The 15,493-nt window shown below is 31.0% G+C and overlaps 1 non-coding gene across 1 annotated transcript; it reads right to left on the reverse strand.

Moving 5' to 3' along the window:
- Positions 1 to 10,679: 10,679 nt before the first annotated feature.
- On the reverse strand, positions 10,680 to 10,786 carry LOC139850882 (small nucleolar RNA R71). The gene has a single exon (XR_011760258.1). It is a non-coding gene; the product is annotated as a small nucleolar RNA R71 (small nucleolar RNA).
- Between the last annotated feature and the right edge of the window lie 4,707 nt (positions 10,787 to 15,493).

Below are 15,493 nucleotides of genomic sequence, written 5' to 3' on the forward strand. Positions count from 1 at the left end.
CAGTTTCCAACACTACTTCAAAAACATTCATATTTTAAACTCAAAGGTTTACAGAGTATAGGAACTAAACAGTTTCCTTTTTGATGTAATACAGATAGCGCAAAGAGATAAATGATTTCAGATAAGAATAGTTATGGAAATATCTTCAGAAATATGGAGGATATTTATAATGAAAGATACGATGATATCTTAGAATTTCTAATATCAGAGGATGATGAAGAATATTGTCTGTAAGGGTTTAGTGTCAGAAGCAAGGTATTCGTTAATGACTTCAGCAGACACTGAATCATTTGGATTCTTTGAAGGCAGGTTCAGTCTTTGTGATTTGTCCATAGCCTCCTTCATACTTTGCTCAATCCGTTTTCCAGTTTCAAAACTTCTCTATTTCTGAGCTTTGTTAATACACTAATCTTTATCATCAAACTTTTTACTGCTAAGGTCGTTTACAGTTTTTGTTGCTTCATCAGCATTTCGAGAACTAGTTCGCGGTTCAGAGTGTTTTTCAGAAACTTCACATTCGAAGTATGTAAGCCTTGGAAATAGACGTTATGTATAACTGTTGGCGTCAACATGCTGTGAGATTTCAAAATACTGATTGCTAATTCCCAATGATTCGTATGGCAATTCTCGTTACAAGAGGCAGATGAGTAAATGATGAGGTTTCGATAAATATAAAGATTCTTCGGAATGCCCAAGATCAGTGAAGTTGTTGGTAAGTTTATTGCTAATGTAGTGGAATATGAAATGTTCTCCGGTAACAAAAGGGTACTCACATATATCAAAATTATGATAAGGCTACTCCGAATGAAAAAATCGAAGTTGTCTTGCTGGAGCTGTGATATAATTTGCTACTTTGCAAAGGAATTGCAAGGTTATTTTGGCTAATAAATGCCAAAAGATCTGACACAGATATGTGTTGAATTATGACTTTGGTTTTGAGAGCTTTTTAAGTACATAACTGTGGGTAATATGTGGTTGGATCATCATCTCGATTGCTCATTATTTGAAGTGTCTTCAGAGATTTTCGAAGGGTTTGAACATAGATTGTAATCGTTTGTATACATTTGATGTTCTAACACACTTTTGAAGTCAAAGTATAGCTTTGAAAGATGTAGGAATCTAAAATTAATGGTACCGGTTATATCTCGAATTGAATTCTGAGATTTTAAAATCAAAATACGTAATTGGGTTTGAATGAGTATGGTTGTTTTGATTTCTATGAAAGAATGTATATTATTGTGAAAGTAGGAAGTATAATTGATAATTTGCTTAATATGATTCGAAGAATGTAACATATTAATTGTGAATTTATATATATCCCTCGGGTAATACCTACCCGTTAAAAAAATTTCACAATTAATATTTTGTACATAAGAATTTTATTACAGTCTTTATGAAAATATATATGTATATATTCTCCTCAGATGTAACATAGATTTTAATGAGTTAATACTAAATTAAACTCATTCGATTTACGGTTGGAACTAGAATTGAATAATTCCTTGAAGGTTTTAGAGGTTACATAAGTATTTCTTCAATAATATTGAAATTATGAATCAATACTTCGTTATTTGTTGAGATGTGATGTTGGTTTTCGTTAAATTCTTGTGAACTTCGCAAAGTACGAATGATGTTATCTGAAAAGTTTCGGTTACATCAATGATGAAAGTGTAAAATAAAATATATACTTGATTTATTATGAATTGGAATTTGTTGAATTGCGACAGAGATTGTAGTTAACGCTAGTTAAGTTACAGCCGAAGGACGTACATTATTGCATATTTGTAATATGAATTAACCGTGTAGTTAAGATTCACACACAATAGCTTAGCGCGGAAAGATTTATTTTTTATTTCAAAAAATATATATATAATTTCTTCAGAGGGAATGAGTTAATTCTTCATAACTTGTTGATACAATATACATGTTATTGATTCGTAATGATGTCCACAGTGATTCATGAACTGACGGAGTTTGTGATGTTATAGGTGTTGTTGATTCTGATGTTGACTGTACTGACGATGCTGGTGACGTTGACGATACTGTTGATGCTGTTGGTAAAACAAGTTTAACTTGTTAATCACACACCATTTTTGTCAGGGTTTCTACTCTTCCTTCTATCATTTTGGTTCGCTTAACTGATTTATGGTTAGGGCTAGATTAGATAATCTCTAAAACTTTAGAGATTATATAATCATCGAGGAATGTTTCTCCAATGAAGTTATGAATTAATACTTCGTCAGTTATTGTTGTTGGTACTCCTTGGTATCTATGGTGCGTATGATGTTGATGCTCGTGGGACAGATTGTGAAGTTGAGGTTTACAACACGGTTGTGGTTGGAGGTGGTAATGGTACTGTTGGCGTTGATGATGGTGGTACTGGTTATGCTGCTGGTGCTGCTGCTGGTGTTTATAATCTCTGCACCATATTCTCCAAAGCCACTACCCGAGCGCGAAGTTCGTTGACTTCTTCTATTATTCCAGGATGATTGTCGGTCGGAATGAGCGGATAAATAAAATCTAGAATTTGATGTAGTATATAATCGTGACGAGATACCCTGGAAATGAGAGAGAAAATGGTGTCTCGAACAGGTTCGCCAGTAAGTGCTTCAGGTTCTTCGCCAAGAGGGCAATGTGGTGTATGGAAAGGATCGCCTTCTTCTTGTTTCTAATGATTGAGGAGGCTACGAACCCATCCCCAATTCATCCAGAATAGGTGATGACTGATTGGTTGATCCATTCCGGTCACACTGCTTTCGGAGCTTGAGTGAGATTCCATTTCGGAATCCGAGTGACTTGAACTGATGACAAATTCCATTTCGTACGATTGGATAAAGGATTTTCGATATAAAATGATTTTTCGGCTATCGGGTGGTATTCTATTTACATAGGATATCTATATATAGAGATCAAAAGATTTCATAGATTACGGAGGAATTTGCGGGATATGTCAGGCAAAGTTTAAAGTAACAGATACGATAAGATATGATTTAGCAGATACGCTAAGATATGAATTTTGTCTATACACTACTCATGTAATTAATGTAGCAAGACGTGTCTAGACTAATAATGATAAGCAGGTAATTTCCTATGGATGATAAGCAGATGATTTCCGACTAGAAATGATAAGCAAAACTTTTGACATGCAGACACGGTTGAAGTCCAGACTCACTAATGCATCCTAATGACTTATCAGTTAGACACACTAATGCAGACCTGGTTCGCTAAGACCACCGCTCTGATACCAACTGAAAGGACCCGTTCATATACATTATAAATGATTCACAATAGTTGATTACATTGCGAGGTATTTGACCTCTATATGATACATTTTACAAACATTGCATTCGTTTTTAAAAGACAATCTTTTTTTACATCAAAAATTGACAGGCATGCATACCATTTCATAATATCCACTATCCAACTATAAATTGATTTAATAATAATCTTTGATGAACTCAATGACTCGAATGCAACGTTCTTCGAAATATGCTATCAAAGACTCCAAGTAATATCTTTAAAATGAGCAAATGCACAGCGAAATATTTCTTTAACACCTGAGAATAAACATGCTTTAAAGTGTCAACCAAAAGGTTGGTGAGTTCATTAGTTTATCATAATCATTTATTTCCATCATTTTAATAGACCACAAGAATTTCATTTCCAGTTCTCATAAATATACGTTCCATGCATAGAGACAAAAAATAATCATTCATATGGTGAACACCTGGTAACCGACATTAACTAGATACATATAAGAATATCCCCTATCATTCCGGGATCCTCCTTCGGACATGATATAATTTCGAAGTACTAAAGCATCCGGTACTTTGGATGGGGTTTGTTAGGCCCAATAGATCTATCTTTAGGATTCGCGTCAATTAGGGTGTCTGTTCCCTAATTCTTAGATTACCAGACTTTAATAAAAAGGGGCATATTCGATTTCGATAATTCAACCATAGAATGTAGTTTCAATTACTTGTGTCTATTTCGTCAAACATTTATAAAAGCGCATGTATTCTCAGTCCCAAAAATATAAAGGGTAAAAAGGCAAATGAAACTCACCATACTGTATTTCGTAGTAAAAATACATATAACGTCATTGAACAAGTGCAAGGTTGGCCTCGGATTCACGAACCTAAATTAATTATATATATTTATGTGTTGGTCAATATTTGTCTAACAAATTAGGTCAAGTCATAGTGTACCACAATCCTAATGCTCGAGACTAATATGCAAAAGTCAACAAAAGTAAATTTGACTCAAAATAATTTCCAAAAATCTATACATGATTAATATATAGTTTAAATATCGTCGTGTTATATTTTTAAATATTTTTAAAAGATTTATTAGAGTAAATAATATAATTTATTTATTAATAAATAAAATTTTATATTATATTTATATAATAAAATATACTTTTATATATATTAAGTAATAAAATTTATAGGGTTCATTTAATATTATAAAGATAATATGATAGGTATTATTAAAGTAAGTTATTACACGTAGTAAAATATGTTTGTATCAAATATTTATTTGATAAAATAATATCTATAATGATAGTAAGTAAAAGTTGTATTATTTTGTAATAATAATTATTATTATAAAAATATCAATATTTATAATTACTAAGATGACATTATGATAAAACGATAATTCTAATTATGATAACTCTAATATTTACGATAATTTTTAATATTATCTTTAAAATAATAATTCTATTTAAAATAATAATAATAATAATGATATTTTATAGTAACAATGACATTTCTATTAAAATGATAATTTTTGTTAAAATGATAGTTTTAATACTAATGATAATTTTAATAATAATAGTAATGATAAAAATAATAAGAACGATAATTTTATCTAAATCAATATCTTATAATATTTTAATTTCATCATGATACTCTTACCCATTATTTCCTAATCGTTTCGTTTAATAGCTTTTAATCGTCTTTTATATCGTGTTCGTAATAATGATAAAAATAGTAATCAAAATAATTAGGTGTTACAAATATTTGTTTTAATTACACTAATATTAATAATGATAGTTACTATAACATTATTAACGATAATACTAATAATTATCTTAATGATAATATAGTAATAATAATAATAACAATAACAATAACCATTTTTAAATAATGATATATATATATATATTAATAATGATAATAATAATAATAATAATACCAATAATAATAATAATAATAATAATAATAATAATAATAATAATAATAATAATAATAATTGGATAATAATAATAATACTAATTATAACTTTAACGATAATAACGATAGTAATAATAAAAAAAATAACAATTTTTAATGATAAATCCTTTTATTGATAAAGATAATAATAATAATAATAATAATAATAATAATAATAATAATAAGATAAAACTAGAACAACGATAATAACGACGATAATAATAATCATTTTTAATAATAATACAAAAATTCGATGGACTATAACTTCAAATCTGTTCATCGAAATCATTCGATATCTAAATGAAAAGTTCTTAATTTTTCGCTAGCTTTCCAACGACATGTATAACTAATTCAGGATTTAACATAACCTAACTAAAGGCAATATCAAAAGTACAAACATGCATAATCCTATATACTCGAGCACTAGTCAGGGATACACTATTAGTATGTAAAAGTTAAATTATGAGTACTCACGTATCAATATTGAGATTCAATATTGCAGGAAAGGTACGTAGACGCAACGGAGATGATAAACACTATATTGATCTCACGAGCATACCCATGAACCATACCCAATCACCTCCATAGCTATAACCCATAATTTCCTTAATCCAATCCCACTCGAAAAAACAATTTCGAAATCACTCGGACAGCACTCTGACGTAATATTTTATGTATACTAATAATATCTTGAAATAATACGGAGTAAATATATATATGTAAATCGATTGAGAGAGTTTAGAGAAAAATATTTTCAAGTTTCTTATGAAATAATGAAACCTATTGAATTCTATTTATAATAGATTTTTGAATTATTAAAGTGAATTATTAAAGTATGAATTATTAAAGTGAATTATTAAAGTATGAATTATTAAAGTATGAATTATTAAAGTGAATTATTAAAGTATGAATTATTAAAGTGAATTATTAAAGTTAAAGTAAAGTAAAGTAAAAATAAAGTAAAGATAAAGTTTAAGTATAGTAAAAGTATAAAACTATGTACGTATAATACGCGTATAAATATATATAATATTAATTTAAATCGTTATATATATTTAATAAAATAAAATATAAATATCGTTATCTTTATCATACTGGTTAAGTAATGAGTTGTCAAAAGTAGTTCTAGATATTTATAAAAGTTATATACGTTTTAATAATAAAGTTCTTTTTAAGCTGAAAACGTTTTTGTACGTTTGAAACTAAATCAAATAAATATAATAATTTTGTTTTCCAAAACCAAATATATTTTTAAGAATCATTTTGTTTAAAGGTTAAAATAATGGAAATCGTTATATCATAAAATGTTTTAGAAAAGTAGAATCATATATATTCATAATAGGTTTCAAGTTTTTAAATTACAGTTTGTTGGTGAAGCATGGGATAAAGTTCAAAGGTTAAATAAACGTATGAAATCATCTTAATGAAAAATGTCGAGTTACATAACTTGTCGATATCCAACATCTAAGTTATTTACACTTCACGTTCTTACTTATAAATCACTTTACCATTTTCCGAATTTTGTCAAAAAGAATAGATTTCTTAAATCACAGTGGACCTCATAACATAGACCCGTAATCATATCATAATGTATCTGATAAATTAATCATTCGATATTATCTTTGATAAGGCTAAAAAGGAACATATATTTCATAGCATTATCCCCCAAGAAAGACAAGATTTTAGTTGCAATTGTTCCATTTTCAAGTGATATTCGTTTATATTAAATAAGTGCGAAGACAAAAGGCAGATTCGACAAATTGAAGACAAAAAGGTCCAAAAAGCTCAAAAGTACAAGATACAATTAAAAAGGTTCAAATTATTGATGAAGAACGTCTAAAAATGACAAGAGTACAAGTTACAAAACGCAAAGTACACGATATAAAATAGTACGCAAGGACGTTCGAAAATCCGGAACCGGGACATGAGTCAACTCTCAACGCTCGACGCAACGGTGTAAAAATTACGAGTCAACTATGCACAAGAATAAAATATAATATTTAAATAATTCATAATAAGAATAATATTAAATAATAAAAAGTTGTTAATTTAGCATAGTTCAGGGGTCGTAAATGAAAATTCAATTTCATATTTTGCCTATAAAAGGCGATGATTATCGATCAATTTAAAAGCATCCCTTTTTCTATCCTAAAAATCTATTATCAATATCAATATCTAAAAATCTCTATCATAATGTTAATGTAATAAGATATAACAATAATCTTAATTTTAATTTTAAATTATGATAATAATAAGATTTATGATAGAGATCGTTTGAGTGTGTAAGTCGAAATTCTGTCCGTGTAACGCTACGCTATTTTTAATCATTGTAAGTTATGTTCAACCTTTTTATATTAATGTCTCATAGCTAAGTTATTATTATGCTTATTTAAAACGAAGTAATCATGATGTTGGGCTAATTACTAAAATTGGGTAATTGGGCTTTGTACCATAATTAAGGTTTGGGCAAAAGACCGACACTTGTGGAAATTGGACTATTGACTATTAATAGATGGGGGGTATTGTCTAATTGAGTGACAACTCATTGGAGTCTGTCGAACCTATCTTCAAATTAATTATCCTAATAATTAATAATGATTATGGTTGTCCTATTTAGTGACGTTCATATGGAATCTATTATAATCATTTAATTAATTATTCGGGTTGGGTAATTGATTATTCAAACTGATCAAGTGGGTAAATTAATATTCATATCTAATCAAAACAGGGGTAGATTACATACAGTGATAACTGGTGTAATTGTTGACAGAAGTGATAACTGCGTCACAGTTTAAATCCTTAATTAGTTGGAATATTTGACTTCGGGTATAAGGGTAATTTGACGAGGACACTCGCACTTTATATTTATGACCGATGGACTATTATGGATGTCCTATTTAGTGACGTTTATACGACATCCTTTACAATCATTTAATTAATTATTCGGGTTGGATAATTAATTATTCAAACTGATCAAGTGGGTAAATTAATATTCATATCTAATCAAAACAGGGGTAGATTACATACAGTGATAACTGGTGTAATTGTTGACAGAAGTGATAACTGCGTCACAGTTTAAATCCTTAATTAGTTGGAATATTTGACTTCGGGTATAAGGGTAATTTGACGAGGACACTCGCACTTTATATTTATGACCGATGGACTATTATGGATAAAAACCAGATAGGTATCAAATAAACCATGACAAAGGACAATTAACCCGAGTAACAATTAATTAAAATCAAAACGTCAAACATCATGATTACGGAAGTTTAAATAAGCATAATCCTTTTATTTCATATTCTATCGCAATTTTATTTATTGTTATTTTATTTATCGTCATTTATTTATTTTACGCACTTTAATTATTGTCATTTATCTTTACGCTTAAAAATATAAAATCGACAAACCGGTCATTAAACGGTAAAAACCCCCCTTTTATAATAATATTACTACTTATATATATATATATTTATATAAATATAGTTTTATAAAAATATAGTACGTAATCACTAGCTCCCTGTGGAACGAACCGGACTTACTAAAAACTACACTACTCTACGATTAGGTACACTGCCTATAGTGTTGTAGCAAGGTTTAGGTATATCCCATCCGTAAATTAATAAAACTTGTGTCATATTTTGTAGTATTTCCTAGTAAAAATAATACTATTTCGTACCCTCACGCTACATCATCAAGTTTTTGGCGCCGCTGCCGGGGAGCGCTAAAACGCTATATTTTTAATTATAATAATATTGAAATAAAATATAATAATATAATAATATTAAAATAGAATATAATAATATAATAATATTGAAATAGAATATAATAATATAATAATATTTTAGAATCAAAATTTGATACGTAAAGTTTTAAAAAGTCGTATTTATTAAATACTTCAGGGGTATATTACGTAACTTGTAATTAATAATTTCTATCATATCGCTTTCATGTGAATAGTAAATTAATTAATTTCTTTTCATTTACTATTCATAAATAGTAAATGAATTAAAAAAAAAGTTTTGAAAAAAAATAATAATTATAAAAAAATTATTAATTTGTAAAAAAATCGTTTTTAAAAAAAAAAAAAAGTTGTAAAAAAAAACGTTTTTTTAAGAAAAAAAATTCGTTTTTAAAAAAAAAAAAAAATTGTTAAAAAAAAAATTCTTTTTTTTTAAAAAAAAAAATTTTAAAATTTTTTTTTTTTAAAAATAATAAATAATAATTTTTTTTTAAGTTTTATTACCTTTAGATTTTTAGACTATAGTTACAATTTTTAGTATTAAGTTTAGTTTTGCATAGTTATTTTTATTTCTAGAATTTTTAGGTTTGCCGTAAAATCCCTTAAGTGCTTATTCCTTAGACTAAGATTTAGGTGCTTTAGAATTTTGCGACGCCGTTTTTCGCGCTACTTTCTTATTTTTATTTTTCGACGCCTATTTTTCGACCTTTTATTTTTCGACATTTTTCGACGCGCACTCTTTTTCTCTCTTATTTCTCGCCATTCTAGTTTTTAGGACTTAGATTTTTTTCTACTTCTTCTCTAAATTTCTTAAAATTACGAAAATTTATTTTAAGTGGTTAAATTGATAGACATCAAAATTTTCTGGTTCGTAGTAATAGTTGGATTTGTACGTGGACCGGGTTATTGGAGCCAAACAGTACTCAATTATATTGAGACCAAACGAATCCTGCCCCTCTGCTGCATCTTTTGGCTATTCGAAACGTGGGCAAAATCAGAAAAGTCTATTGATTGGATAACTTATATAATTTTTCTTTCCTTTTTAAAAACTAATAGGATATTCAGTGAATGCACCGAGCAAGACGTTCACCGCCGGTCATACGTTCACCACCTGTAACTCGATCAAGACATCGTTTAACAAATATCGCCGCCGTTGATTTTTCTTTAGAATCGTCATCTAGTCGACCAAGTACTCCAATTCAAATTTCGATAATCCATCTTTTGAACCCGATTTCACAACTAAGAACCCGGAAGATATTCAAGGACAATTCCAAGATCCTGAACCCCAAACCGTTAAATCAGAATCCTCTAGTGATTCGGATACAACAAATCCAATCATGGAAAATCTAGAACCTCTAAGTATGGAAGATCGAATGAGGGCTAAACGCACGGGCCAAGGTCACGCCATTATTAAACCAGAAGTTAATGCTCCAGATTATGAAATTAAAGGACAAATCCTACACATGGTAACTAACCAATGCCAATTCAGTGGTGCACCGAATGAAGATCCTAACGAACACCTTCGTACCTTTAATAGGATCTGTACACTATTCAAAATCCGAGAAGTGGAGGATGAACAGATATATCTCATGTTGTTTCCCTGGACTTTAAAGGGAGAAGCCAAAGATTGGTTAGAATCGTTACCTGAAGGGGCGATTGACACATGGGATGTCTTAGTTGAAAAATTTCTTCAAAGATTCTTTCCGGCATCTAAAGCCGTGAGACTTCAAGGAGAAATTGTTACGTTCACACAAAAGCCAAATGAAACATTATATGAGGCGTGGACAAGATTCGGAAGGATGTTGAGAGGATGTCCTCAACACGGTTTAGACACTTATCAAATAGTACAAATATTCTACCAAGGTGTCAACGTTGCTACACGAAAAGACATCGACATAACAGCTGGTGGTTCCATTATGAAGAAAACTGCAACTGAAGCTTACAAAATTATTGATAACACAGCCTCCCGCTCGCATGAGTGGCACCAAGAAAAAGATATTTTTCGTTCATCTAAAGTGGCTAGAGCCGATTCTAGCCATGACTTTGATTCCGTTTCAGCAAAAATAGATGCTTTCGAAAGACGAATGGAAAAGATGAATAAAGATATTCACGCAATACGAATCAGTTGTGAGCTATGCGGTGGACCACACTTATTGAAAGATTGTCACATTGAACCAACATTGGAACAACGAGAGAATGTTTCCTATATGAACCAAAGGCCTGGAAATAATTATCAAAATAATTAGCAACCGCCAAAGCTAAACTTCAATCGAAATCAAAACATTCTTTACAATCCAAAAGGACCCGAAAATAACTGGTATAACCAACAAGGTCCGAATAACCAACCAACTCAAAACAACACTTTCAATCAACAAAGACCTAGCTTGTATAAACCGCTACATCAAACCGAAGAGAAAAAGCCAAATCTAGAAGAAATGATGGCAAAGCTAATGGAATCTCAAACACAATTTATTACGGCTCAAACCCAAACGAACGAGAGGTTTGATCAGTCATTAAGAACTCAACAAGCTTCCATTTTGAATCTAGAAAAACACGTAGGTACTCTTGCTAGCATGATGAGTGAGAGGGAATAAGGAAAGCTACCGAGTGATACTGAAGTAAATCCTCGGAATGAGAATGTTAATATGGTGTCCACGAATTCTGAAAAACCAGCTCCAGAAGTTGGGGAGGTTTTAGATATGAGTAACAATGAAGAAGTTACAACACCACCACCACCCGAGTATGTAAAGCCAGTGGTGGCACCATATAAACCACCCATCCCGTTTCCAAGAAAAGGAGTTGAGTATGAGCAAGTGATAGGTAATAAAGATTGTGATATATCTGGAAAGAAGAAGAAGAAAAAGAATAAGAAAGTGCAAGAAACAAAAGCCGTAAATATAAACCCGGTGAAGACAGTTCCACCAAAACCTCCACCTAGGGTAGGTGATCCGGGTGAATTTATTGTTCCTTGTCTACTTAGTGATTGTGTCATGTATGATGCACTGGCAGATTTAGGTGCAAGTGTAAGTGTTATGCCTCTTTCCTTATATAAGAGATTAGGTGTAGGTAAGTTAAGTCCAACGGATATGAGTGTTCGACTCTTTGATCAAACCATTAAGCACCCAGTTGGAATTGCTGACAACCTACCCGTTCAAGTAGGCAATTTAACCTTTCTAGTCGAATTTATTGTCATTGACATAGAAGAGGACCCAAACATTCCTCTAATTTTAGGTCGGCCATTCTTAGCGTCCACCAAGGCGTTATTTGATGTAGGAAATGGAAGAATGACACTTAGTAGTGGTGACAAATCGATCACCTTTATGATTCGAAAGACTAAATCTCCACCAACCAAAACCGTTGAACCAGCAAAAACGATTGGTAAGAACCATGTTGTTTTACCAACTCCAACGGTAATACTTAGCAATAATGAAACGCCTAAGTGTGGGGAAAATGAAGTAACACCTAATGATGACATGATAACAAAGAACCCCGTTATTGATACGAAATTAAATGACCCCGTTATTAACAGTTCAATGAAGAAATTTTTTAAATGGGCTATTGATGCTAGAAGTAAGGGGAACTTTAAGTTATGTAACCGGTTAGTATCCAATCTGTCGCCTAAAGAAAGGGCGAAGCTAGTTGAATTATGGGATATTACGGAAGAAGCCGGGCACTGGCTTAAAGAAAAAGTCACAGATAGGCAAGTTGATTATGGACCAAGAGAAATTGACAATGAAGTTAATCACAATTTCAACACCACAGCTACCTAAGTGTGGGGAGATTCGAATGTTCTAAAAAGATAATGCTGTCTAAAGTTATTTGTTCTGTTCTCGTGTAGTTCCGAGAATGGAATCCGATTGGTCTTTTCCGCTAGCAGACACTAAAGAACTAGTTTTCTCCCTCCATTCTGAATTTTTATTTTTTTTAGGTTTTATTTGAAATTAATATGCATTTTAATTTATGTTTTATTGTGATTTTAAAAAACAAAATTTACTTTATTTCTTTAAGTTAAAAATATGATTTTTAAAATTCGTCGTAAGTTGAACACTAGGTCATTGAACCGAAATTGCTTTACCCGAGGGCGGGGCGACAAATTTTGTTATCATTATTTTTAATTTTATTGATCTAAAGGATGCCAAAAATATTATATATTATAAATTTTTGAACGTGGGGTTATGTACCAAACTTCAAAAATATGTATATATATGTTTGTATTTTATGTTATGTACACAACAGGGTAAAACAGCGCACTTTCAAAGACTGTCATGAAGTTCAGCAAAAGCTACTGATTTTGACAAGACGCAAAAAAATCAAATGTGAAATAACAATATGTTTGCAAACTCGGTATTTTTAATCACTTTTCTACACTAATCACCCTCATGAATTTATAATTATAGTCTGATTTCATGCAAATGAGGGCATTGCATGATCTCAAGTGTGGGGAAGGGTTATAAATTCTCTCGGGTTTACACTTAGTTTATTTGCCAAATTTTGTGAAAATTTGAAAAATTTTCAATTAAATGACTCAAAATCATGTTTATACATATTTATGAACGATGAAAACTAGGTGATAATACCGAAATTATCGTTACCTCGAAAAGGACATAAATTGAGAAACACCCTAAAACGCTTGAATTCATTTAAAATGAAATAGAAGAAAATAAAAAGGCAAAGAAAGAAACTAAGTGTGGGAAGAATGTACCAAGCTATTCAATTTAAAACATATATCACATATTTTTGTACAAGATTATTGTAGGTACTTTTGCTTTGGACGATACTAATCAGTTTTACCCGGTTTACTGTAATACATTTGAAAGAAAGATGGATCTACACGATGAATCAATTCCATCATTAAAAGGAAGTAAAGTCTTCCGAAAAAGACATGCGCTTCTTGATTTAGGTCATGAAGTTGTCGTCCAGACCAGCTGTAGGTTGACGAAAAATCTAGAAAAGTCATCACTAAAATCAGCAGGAAATCCACGGACCTCAGCATCAAACAGGGTCGCCAAGTGGTCAGATTTATCCTAACCATGAGAAGGATTTATCTCGTACAATGGGGAGGCACCGTGCAAATTAGCTTGATAAGACTAATGAATCAGATCCCCAGAAAAGGATAATCTCCTTAAAGATTAAAAATCAGCTTTTAAGACTGATAATACTCAATCCTAGAGATTGACCTTAAAGATTGAGAATTCAAACTCATGGAATTCGATGATATCTAAACTCGAGCATGAACGAGAAAATATTTTGATCAAAAATACAAACCGATTTGTTTTCTGAAAAACCATTTTCAATGCGTTCATTACCATTGAACGTAAAATCCTAAGAAATTCACCTGGAATTCATTAGGTCACCTGAACCAAATCGGGTGTCAACCGTAAGAACGGTGGTTGCATAGCATGGTCGGAGACAGGACCTTGTGCCAGACCGAAAAATTATAGGATGATCTTTACTATCGCTCCTACCAAGGATAGTTCTAGCATCCGACACGTTAATAAGACCATAATCATCTGCATGTCACGGGACATTGCCTTAATAGTTTCTTGTTCATCGCTTTCCTTTACAACCGGACGGTAGTTTACCGAAAGGTAATATACGGAACAAGTAAACTGGATGTGTGCTTTCCGATACCGGGATAGCAGTGGATTACACGAACCTAAAAGTTTTAGCCAAAATATTGATCCATAAATATATTTTGCAACACCGATGATGGATCAAATCAGAAAACTTATCTAGGGTAAAAGCTAGAATGAATTTTCAAAAGATCAAATGTTTTTATAAAGATCCAATTTCCTTAATGGATCTAAATTTTTATAGTCATGTGGGACTGTAAACCATATCGTTACTACCATTGTTTATACCGCCATATCAAAATCACTGATGTACAAAGTGTGAAGAATAAAGAAGTGATTCTAGTATTTCAAGACTATATTGCTTGAGCACAAGCAACGCTCAAGTGTGGGGATATTGATAAGGCTAAAAAGGAACATATATTTCATAGCATTATCCCCCAAGAAAGACAAGATTTTAGTTGCAATTGTTCCATTTTCAAGTGATATTCGTTTATATTAAATAAGTGCGAAGACAAAAGGCAGATTCGACAAATTGAAGACAAAAAGGTCCAAAAAGCTCAAAAGTACAAGATACAATTAAAAAGGTTCAAATTATTGATGAAGAACGTCTAAAAATGACAAGAGTACAAGTTACAAAACGCAAAGTACACGATATAAAATAGTACGCAAGGACGTTCGAAAATCCGGAACCGGGACATGAGTCAACTCTCAACGCTCGACGCAACGGTGTAAAAATTACGAGTCAACTATGCAAAAGAATAAAATATAATATTTAAATAATTCATAATAAGAATAATATTAAATAATAAAAAGTTGTTAATTTAGCATAGTTCAGGGGTCGTAAATGAAAATTCAATTTCATATTTTGCCTATAAAAGGCGATGATTATCGATCAATTTAAAAGCATCCCTTTTTCTATCCTAAAAATCTATTATCAATATCAATATCTAAAAATCTCTATC

Source organism: Rutidosis leptorrhynchoides, chromosome 5, assembly GCF_046630445.1.
Source record: "Rutidosis leptorrhynchoides isolate AG116_Rl617_1_P2 chromosome 5, CSIRO_AGI_Rlap_v1, whole genome shotgun sequence".
NCBI lineage: Eukaryota > Viridiplantae > Streptophyta > Magnoliopsida > Asterales > Asteraceae > Rutidosis > Rutidosis leptorrhynchoides.